Genomic DNA, 9,968 nt, shown 5'->3' on the forward strand with positions numbered 1-9,968 from the left:
GGGGATGGTGGGAGGGAGGGCATCAGAGGAGGGGGATGGTGGGAGGGAGGGCATCAGAGCAGGGGGATGGTGGGAGGGAGGGCATCAGAGCAGGGGGATGGTGGGAGGGAGGGCATCAGAGGAGGGGGATTGTGTGAGGAAGGGCATCAGAGCAGAGGATGGTGGGAGGGAGGGCATCAGAGCAGGGGATGGTGGGAGGGAGGGCATCAGAGCAGGGGGATGGTGCAAGGAAGGGTGTCACAGCAGGGGGACAGTGCAGGAAAGTGTGTCATGGCAGGGTGCAAAGCGTATTTGGCCAAAGTGTGTAAGAACCCAGGAAGAGGCAGCAGCCTGATCAGCAGGGCCAGCTTGGGAGTAGCATCCAATGTCAGGAATTTGAACTTGAGTGATGGGGAGCCAGTGAAGTTTGCTCAGCAAGGGAGAGCCAGGATGGGAGCTTATCGTTGGCCCCTCCTCAGCCAGGGCCTCCCGCTCCACTAGGGCCCTCCCAGCCCCTCTTGGGGAGAGCAGAATGTGGGCCTCACCTTGGCCTGCCAGGGATCTGAGCCAAGAACCCTTAGCAGCTCAGAAGGGGGCTGTGTGCGGGCCTGCCGGGAGCCCTGAAAGAGGAATGCAGCCTAATTAATTCTCTGCTGCTCACAGGGCCTCGCCTCATAGGAGCAGCTGCCAGGACAGGCCTGCCAGGACGCCATGGGCCCAGCCTGTCGCTTGCTTGGTGCTGAAGGCAGTGAGGGCAACTGCAGGCTGAGAGATGGGGGCAGGAACGGAGGCCGGGTGGGGAGCAGCCTCTCGCCTCCAGGCACACACATGTCCTCCAGCCCCTTCATAGCTAATAAAACAATCCTAGTAACAGCAATGCTGACAGTCTCAGGGCGCCAGGCCCTGCTGGTGCACTGAGTACAAGTGAATGTGTTGTATTTACTTCTCATCTAATCTTCACCAGGAACAGTGGGGTATGTGCCGTTATCATCTCCATTTTGCAGATGAGGAAACTGAGTCTCAGAGAGGGGAGTTTCCTTGCCCAGGCTCATACAATCAGAAAGCAAAATCATGGGCTTGGCATCTGTAGCACAGTGGTTACTGCGCCAGCCACATGCACCAAGGGTGGCATGTTCGAATCTGGCCCAGGCCTGCTAAACAATGACAATTGCAACAAAAAAATAGCCAGGGGGTGTGGTGGGCACCTGTAGTTCTAGCTACTTGGGAGGCTGAGGCAAGAGGATCTCTTGAGCCCAAGAGTTTGAGGTTGCTGTGAGCTATGATACCACAGCACTCTACCAAGAGTGACAAAGTGAGACTCTGTCACAAAAAAAAAAGAAAGAAGGAAGGAAGGAAGGAAGGAAGGAAGGAAGGAAGGAAGGAAGGAAAGAAAAGAAAGCAAGCAAAATCACGGAAGCCGAGATTTGTATCCAGACGATCTGGTCCCCAAAACTCTATTAATCATAACCACCATGCTGTTCTGGTTCAGCAAGTGAAACTGAGGCCCTGGGGAGACGGGGTGCCTTTCCTAAGGATGGTGAGCTAAAACAGGGCCTGGAGACATTGAATGGAGTAAGGACCTGTCAGAGGGAAAGACTACGCCCCTAGCCTCTGCTCCAGTCATCTCCTGAGGCTTCCTTTGGGGTTGTCCCTTCCTTAGCCTACAGATCACCCTAATGGACATGTGGTTCACTACTTCTGGGAACGTCAGGCTGTAGGAAGTAACCCTGTCTCTCTGGGGCCTCCTCCTATTTGGTCCCAGTTCTGTCTCCTGGGCCCTGTCCCAGAAGCCAGGTACCAGCACCATCAGCGAGTCTCATGCTGGCTGCACATGCTCAGAGAAGCTTCCCAACAACGCCCTTAGCCCTTCCCCACAGGTCACAGATGGCCGTGGAGGTGCAAAGTGGTGAGGGGATGAGCTGACTAAGGCCTTGCCACTGGAAAGCAATAGGCAGGATGGCCCCAGACTCTCCCACCAAGACTCTGCCCCTCCCGGACAGACCCGTGGAGGGCAGTGTAGTCACTTTGTGCCCCTCTCTGAGCCTCACTTTCCTCATCTGCCATATGGGAATGAGAGGCCTGACCTTACGGAGTTGTCCTCAAGTTCATTAGCAACAGCTGACACTCAATGTGGCAATGAAATATGCGCCAGATAATGTCCTAAATACTATATTTAATATTTTGAAAATTTTTCAAAAATAAGATTTTATTCACGGCTATATAATATATCATTACAAGGCTGTACCATAATGCCTTTGCTACCCCATAGGCATATATTTAAGTTTGTCCAATTTCCAACTGAAGGAGATCAGAAATTCCCATCAGAAAATACAGCACTTTCACGTAAGAATTGTTTTGAGCTAAAATTAATTAAGAATAGCCGGGCATTATGGCAGGTGCCTGTAGTTCCAGCTACTTGGGAGGCTGAGGCAAGAGAATCACTTAAGCCCAAGAGTTTGAGGTTGCTGTGAGCTGTGACATCACAGCACTCTACCCAGGACAACATAATGAGACTGTGTCTCAAATAAAATTAATTAAGAAGCAGGTCATTTAGGAAGAGCGTTTACCTTCCCCCCTACTATCTAAACACAGGACATCAGTTTCCCTTTGTGAAGATACTTCTCCCCTTTCCCGTACCAGGAAGAGAACAGCCATTAGCACTGAAGACAAAGTCAGCACCACGATGAGTCTGCATAAAACTTACTGAAATAACCCTCATCCTCCATTAATTGCCCCCACATATTTACCTTCCCACAATTTGCCACCACTAGAGGCCCAGCCCCTTTCTTTATCACTTCTAAACAAATTTATCACCCCTTGTTGAAATGGTATGCCAGCCCAAGTCTAACTGCCTCTTTGGGTCCTCACTTCTTTTCTATGAAGGCCTTCATGCACATAAAAAGTAAGGCATTAACAGCAAAGAAAACTTCTATGCCTTTTCTCCTGTTCATTTGGCTTTTGTCACTTTAATTTGCAGGCCCCAGTTACAGAATATAAGAGGATAGAGGAAAGGATTTTTGTCTCCCCCTACACCACCAATAAAATAACACTGCGACACACTTGTACATGAATGTCTTCGTTCATGCCTTATTTACTTTTTTTGCGACATTTTTTCTTAATATAATTTATGTAATATAAAATCCACCCCTTTAGGGGGCAGTGCCTGTGGCTCAAAGGAGTAGGGCACTGGCCCCATATACTGGAGGTGGTAGGTTCAAACCTGGCCCTGGACAAAAACTGCAAAAAAAAAAAAAAAAAAAATCCACCCCTTTAAAGTTCACAGTTCAGGGATATTTCAGTATACAGTAAGTCCTCCTTTAACAGAACTGATAAGTTCTTGGAAACTGCAACTTTAAGCAAAATGACATTTTTTTCATCAATGTCGTAACAAAAATGTCATTGAAGGAAACATTATTGGAGCACCTGCTATACATGTTATTATTACGTAGTTACTGTAGTTACATATCAAAGTCACCATTTCCAAGAACCTATTAGTGACGTCAAACAAGGACTTATATTCACAAAAGTACACAGTCATCACCACTATGGAATTTCACAGCATTTTCACCACCCCCAAGGGAAATTCCTTACCCATTAGCAGTCACTCCCCATATCCCCCTGCCCAACCCCAAAGTTCTAGGCAACTACTGATCTATACCTGTCTCTATAAATTTGCTTGTTTGGGACATTTCATATGAATGAATCACAGTATGGGCCTCTTGTGTCTGTCTTCTTTCACTTCGCATAATATTTTCAAAGTCCACCCATGTTGTAGTGTGTATCATTTGAAGGACAGATCACAATTTGTTTATCCATTCATCCATCAATGGACATTTGGGTTGTTTTCATTTGGGGGTCTGAGCATTTGAACACTCAGAGACCTCATGGGGAGGTGCTATTAGTGTCATGTATAGGTGAGAGACTGAGATCTGGAGAGGTGAAATAACCCACCTGACATCATTGAGCTAGGGAGCAGCAGTGGGGGACTTTGCCCCGGAGTCTTGCCTTGGTGATGGCATTAACCACTGTACTATAGAGTCTCCCCAAAGCAGGTCAGCACACCCAGCAAACTGCACCAGAGGAGGTACACAGTGAGCACTTAGCCAAGGGTGACTACTCTCAGCAGCATTTCTGAAGGATCAGGGGCTGTCAGGCAGGACTTGAAGCTAGGGCAAGGATGCCAGGACAACCAGTGATAAAGAATGGCCTTCTCAGCTCACTGGTGATTCTCCCAGGAAGAGGACATCTCTCCACTCTTCTCCCTCCACCAGGCAGCCCAAAGCTCATTTCTCCACCCATCCCCCACCTGGGAAGCCACAGATGCTTCTCTCTTGGCCCCAGAACCATGCTACTGGGTAGCAAAGGCAGGATCTTTGGGAGGGATCAAGGTCAGAGCTACAGTGCTGGCCAGCACTGTCCAAAGCATGGCTTGGGGAAGGTCTCTGCCTTCCCTGGGCCTCTATCTATGAAATAATGGGACAAGAAATCTTAATACTTTCTTCTTTGTTATAAAGTAATGTAGTACATGAACAGATGTGGTAGCTTAAAAGTGCAAAAAACATAGGAATATCTAGAATAAAAAGAAAGTATCCCTCCGTTCTTACTCCAAAAATGAGGTAGGTAGCCTTTTTCTATGGATTCAGATAGATATTTTATATCTAATGTTTTAGAGGTGTTTTAAAATAATAAATAGAAACATAAATCTTATTCTTCTGTAACCTGCTTTCCTCACACCATACAAGTCATTCTAGCCCAGCACACATGGGGCCACCTTAGTCTTTAACAGCTCCAAGGTGGTCCTCAGCATGGACAAGCTGTCTATTTAACTATTTATTTGTTCAATGAACTGTATGCCTACTGCTGCCATTTGGATGGCCTCCATTTCTTGTTGTTATAAACATGCTACAGTAAGCACCTTGTTAATACATTTCTGTTGAAAGGATAGACTGTTAGAAGTGAAATGGCTGGGCCAAAAGGCATGCACATTTTAAATGTTCTGTCAAAAAATAGGGCTCTGGTGCATACTCCTACCGCCACTGGGCGTGAGTGCCCATTTCCTCGAATTCTTTCCACAACTATTATTTGTTGATCTGATAGGGAAAGCATTTTTTAACATGGAATCAGATGTGTCAAAGAGATAAACCCTGCTAGACTCTCTTTGAAGGGGTGAGGAGTTTGGAGACCCTCTCCTGTCCCTCTTCCTCCTTAGCTGGTACAGAGGATCCCTCTGTTTTTCAAGGCTGGAATCTAAGATCCTATGTAGCTGCAGATCTGTCCCTCTGGAGCTGGCTTTAGCCCTCAGCCTCTCAGTCCTTTCTCTGAGCCCCACAGAGCTTGGGCTTGGGGGAGGGACTGGCCAGTAATCTTTCTCAGCTGACCTCACTCCAGTAAGAAATGTGTCTGTTAGCAGGGGAGTTATGAAGATAGCATCTCCATCTGAAAGCCTATGTGATGAGGGGACTTTAGGCACCCGCACCTGCAGGTGTTTTGAAGGGGGCGGATACCGGCAGGGGTCCTGGTTGCCTTTCAGCCTATAGCCCAAACTGGCTTTTTTTTTTTTTTTTTTTTTGGAGACAGAGCCTCAAGCTGTCCCCCTGGGCAGAGTGCCCTGGCATTACAGCTCACAGCAACCTCCAACTCCTGGGCTCAAGCGAGTCTCCTGCCTCCGCCTCCCAAGTAGCTGGGACCACAGGCGCCCACCACAACGCCCGGCTATTTTTTGGTTGCAGCCGTCATTGTTGTTTGGTGGGTCTGGGCTGGGGATTCGAACCCGCCACCTTAGGTGTATGTGGCTGGCGCCTTAGCCGGTTGAGCTATAGGTGCCGAGCCCAAACTGGCTTTTTGAAGGCTGGAATGCAGTCTTGCTTCTGGGGATTTACTGTATAGACCCAGTCCCCACTGTCCTTTCTGGAAGAGCAGCTGGAGTGCACCCACCCCATCAGTTCCAGGACTCCCTCTCTGTGACTTCGCACATGAGCACACATGCGTACCAGGGCATGTCTGTGTGCAGCATGGGTTCCCAGGTAGACAGCTCTGGCTACTTCTGCAGGTTTGCAGGCCTTTGGGTTTGCGTCTCCTGTGATGGGTATTCACTTGCAACCCTCACGTGTGTATGTTCCTATTGTATGTACGTGCACATGCGTGTTGACATGACTTGCGCATGTGTGACTGTGAGTGTCCCCATCTTGGCCTGGTTGTAGCTGCACAGATGTGTTTGCATGTATGAGGATGCATGTGTGCCTGTGAGAGGTGCATGAAAATGTGTGATTGCGGGTGTGTGGGTGTCCCTAAGTGACATGAGCACTACGCGCGGGCGATCTGTCTGGGTAAGGGCACGTGCATTAAATGAAGCGTGCGTTGGTGTGTGCACTGGGGAGTGTACAGCACACATGGACCTAGAGGGGCTAGAGTGTGCATGTGGGCGCAGCTGTGTATAGAGATACTGCTGTGACCCTCTGCAGATGGAGCACACAGAGGTGTGCACTTGCAGAGTGTAGGGAGGTGCCCGAGGCGGCACCACCTCAGGGCCTGTGAGACATTTCCTCCAGTTCCCATCCCCACCTGGCCTGGATCTCTCGCTCCCATTCCCACTGAGGGACAATATCACTGTATAAACTCTAAACATCTTGTTTTATTTACATGTAGATTAATTATTTTAGTAATTAGCAAGTCATTATAAATCTTATTTATTTTAAAAACAAACATGGCTATACAACAGATGCAAAATTCAGATGGGATTTGAACGAAAAGCATGAGAGTAGAGAGTTTCCCACCCCAACTCTCCAGAAGGCCTGGGGTCACAGTGCTGGACAATGGGGGGAAGGCAGAGAGAAGCAAGAGCCAAGAGCTCCTGCCTCAGCCAGCTTGCAAGGCTGTATATCCCAGCTCCTGGCCTGGAAGGCAGGAGGCAGCAACCCATCCCCTCTGATGGCAGCTGGCCAGGCCTATTCATGGCCTCATCTATAGCATCTGGGGCTTCTGTTACAAGGACGCTCTGGCATCTGCCCACCTTCTTTACTCATCTCCCTCCTACCCAAGAACAATCTCTACCTGTACCTCCACCCCCACCCCGACACTCCCAGCCTGCACTGCCTCCTTCACAAACTTCTACTCACCCATCAAAGCCCACACCCATATCACCACTTGACCACACATTTGTCTATCTTCCCAACTGGACTGTGAACTTTCTCAACAAGGATAGGCTCAGAGCATTCCTGGGTCTCCACAGCCTACCCCAGCCTGGCATAGCTTAGCTATCAGTTACTATTTTTTTAATTGAAGATAAGGAGGGAAGGGAAGGGAGGGTGAGGGCTCTGTGAGCAGCAATGTTTGGTACAAACAGCAGGTTGTTGGGTGCCCCCCGACCAGGGCTGAGTCAACCTGACCCTTACCCTGGAAAAAGGAAGGGAAAGTTCCATTTATCACCCTCCCCTGGAGCTGTCAGCACCAGGCCATTTACAAGTCTTATCACTTTTGATCCTTACCACACACCTGCAAGAAAGCAGTATTTTCTTCTCCTTCTATTACACAGAAATTGACCCTCTGAGAAGATGAATTAGAATCAGAGCTGGGGCAGCCCTCTGTTTCCAGGGCCATCTCCAGGCTCTCCAGGACATGGGCTCATTCTCCCCTTAATGAACCCCACCTGTACCCCTTCGCCTTAAGCAAGCATCTGTGACTCTGCCCTAGGGGCTGCAGAAATTACCTAGAGGTCAGGGTTCGTGCTCTGAGGAGCAGCACCTGATGACTGGAAACATCAATCTGGGTTGGTGGTAAATGCCCCAACCCCCTCTCCCCTTGAGAAGGATGACTCTAAGACTCCTTCCACACCAGTGCAGGAGGCTGGGCCCTGAGTACCCACCTGCTGCTCGTTACTTTGCGCATGTTGGCTTCCTTCCCTCTCTCACTTCCCACATCCCTCATGGCTTCCCAGAATCACCTTACAATAAACTCCTTGCCCTAAAATCCTAGTTCAGGCCTGTTTCTGGGGCTCCAACCTAAAAAGGGGAAAGCAGGTAGAAGACTATGAATGCCTGAGTGGTCAAGGAAGCCTTGTTCCAGAGGGGCCCCTTCTCAGAGAGGATATGGACTTGGTCAGGGTACAAAGCAGCTCAGTTAGGTCTGTCCCCAGCAACGCTGAGGAGCCCTGGCAGGAAGGAGGCAATGACAGCAGGTGGGAGGCACTGAGTGGTATCAGGTCAGGGTGTGGACCTGTGTGTGGACCTGCGTGTGGACCTCGGGGTGAGGGCATGGGTGTGAGCCCAGCAGCCAATGAAAGGCAGGGCTTATCTCAGACCTGAAACTGCACCTCTGCCTCCCTCACTTCTACAGAAGGGCTGCCCAGATACCTATGTCCAGGCAGGTCCAGGGTGAACCGCAGGCCCTCAGCAGGCCCTTTCTGGCTTGGGGCCTTTCAGGCAGAGGAGAAAGGCTGCCTAGGACAAGGCTCTGGAGGTGAGTCTGAGCAACTCGGTCCCGTTCTCTGGGCCTCAGTTTCCCATTCATAAAATGGTACAGGGCCTAGATGGGGGTAAGGAAGTGAATTAAGTTATCTCAGCACCCCTTTGTGAGTTTATGTTCTCCAATTTTGCCAGTCATTTGCACATAGCATTAGATGTATCAGATGTAGCCAATCCTACTCCCCCTCCCTACATGTGTTCAGAAGCAGGTATTAATTAACCCAGAGGAATAAAGTTCTGATGGTGGAAACTCCAGCACCAGAAAAGACATGGCTTAACTTTGGGGGTTGGCCTTCCTTATACCATTCAAAGCAAGAAGCCTCATGAAGTGGGAAGATCTAAGTCTTTAGTGCCAGGTGGACTTGGGTTCAGATTCCATGTGACCCAGAGAAGCCCCTTAACCTCTCTGAACTTCAGCTTCCTTGGCTGTGAAATGAACTAACAATCCCCTGCTGGTCCCAGGTAAATATCCGCAATCTCTCATAATCCTCAGTCAGGTGAGGAAGCAACTCTGATTCCCAATTGATAGAAGAGGCAGCTAAAGGCCAAGAGAAGCGTGTGCAGGCACTAAGGAAGCCAGGCTCCACGTGGGTGGATAGAGAGTGTTTCAGACCTGTCTGGCTCCTACCCAGGAATCCCTGGACCTCCCAGCCCCAGCATACACCTAGCATAGATCATGCCCGGTTCATCTAGCCTTTCTCCTGCCTGGCCTGGCCCTGACCTGAGGCTCACCCACTGCCCCTCTTCCTGCACCTGGCTGTGGGGCATGTGGGGCATCTGGGGCTGGGGCTGCAGTTTCCACCCCTCTTCCAGGATACCTTTGGCTTCAGGTATACCAGGAACTGGGCCAAGAGTTTAGAGGGACCATAGTCTGATCCTACTGCCTTAAGAAGCTCTTAGGCACTCACAACTCGAAATCCAACTCTGCTTGAGAAGCTACTACTTTATGACAGCCAGAAGTGAAAAGCGTGTGAAGATGCACCTTCAACCGCCAGTGTCTGGAGCACCGTGTAAACCGCACACCTCCCTTGGAGTTATTCTACCCACAGAGCAAGGAGCTGGATTTTCACACACCAACTCCTGCTGGTCAAAGGTTGAGGGTTACTTCAGAGTTTGTATGTGTGTTAGGGGAGAAGTGTGTTAACCCCCTGGCCCTTCCCAAGCTCTGCAGACATCTCTGGGCTTAGCACTGTAGGCACCAGCAGTTGTGCTGCTTACTGTTGGATTCTGGCTGTCAAGAAGTAGTTGGATTTTGAACTTGAGTATTGACCAGCCAGGCAGGTAAATGCATTCCAGCAGGCGGACAGCATGGATAAAGGCCTAGAGCAGTGTTTTTCAACCTTTTTTATCTCACGGCACACTTGAACTCATAGTTAAATTTCTGCGGCACACTTACGTTCATTTTTTAAACAGAGTTTAAAAAAAGAATATACTTACTGTGCTTTGAACTTCTTTCAAAAATAATTTAATGAATGATCTTTAAAAATCTTCAAGGTATACCTAATATCTCTTCTTAGGGCATACTGGTTG

This window comes from Otolemur garnettii, unplaced genomic scaffold, assembly GCF_000181295.1.
Source record: "Otolemur garnettii isolate 467f Iridium unplaced genomic scaffold, OtoGar3 scaffold00144, whole genome shotgun sequence".
Lineage (NCBI taxonomy): Eukaryota > Metazoa > Chordata > Mammalia > Primates > Galagidae > Otolemur > Otolemur garnettii.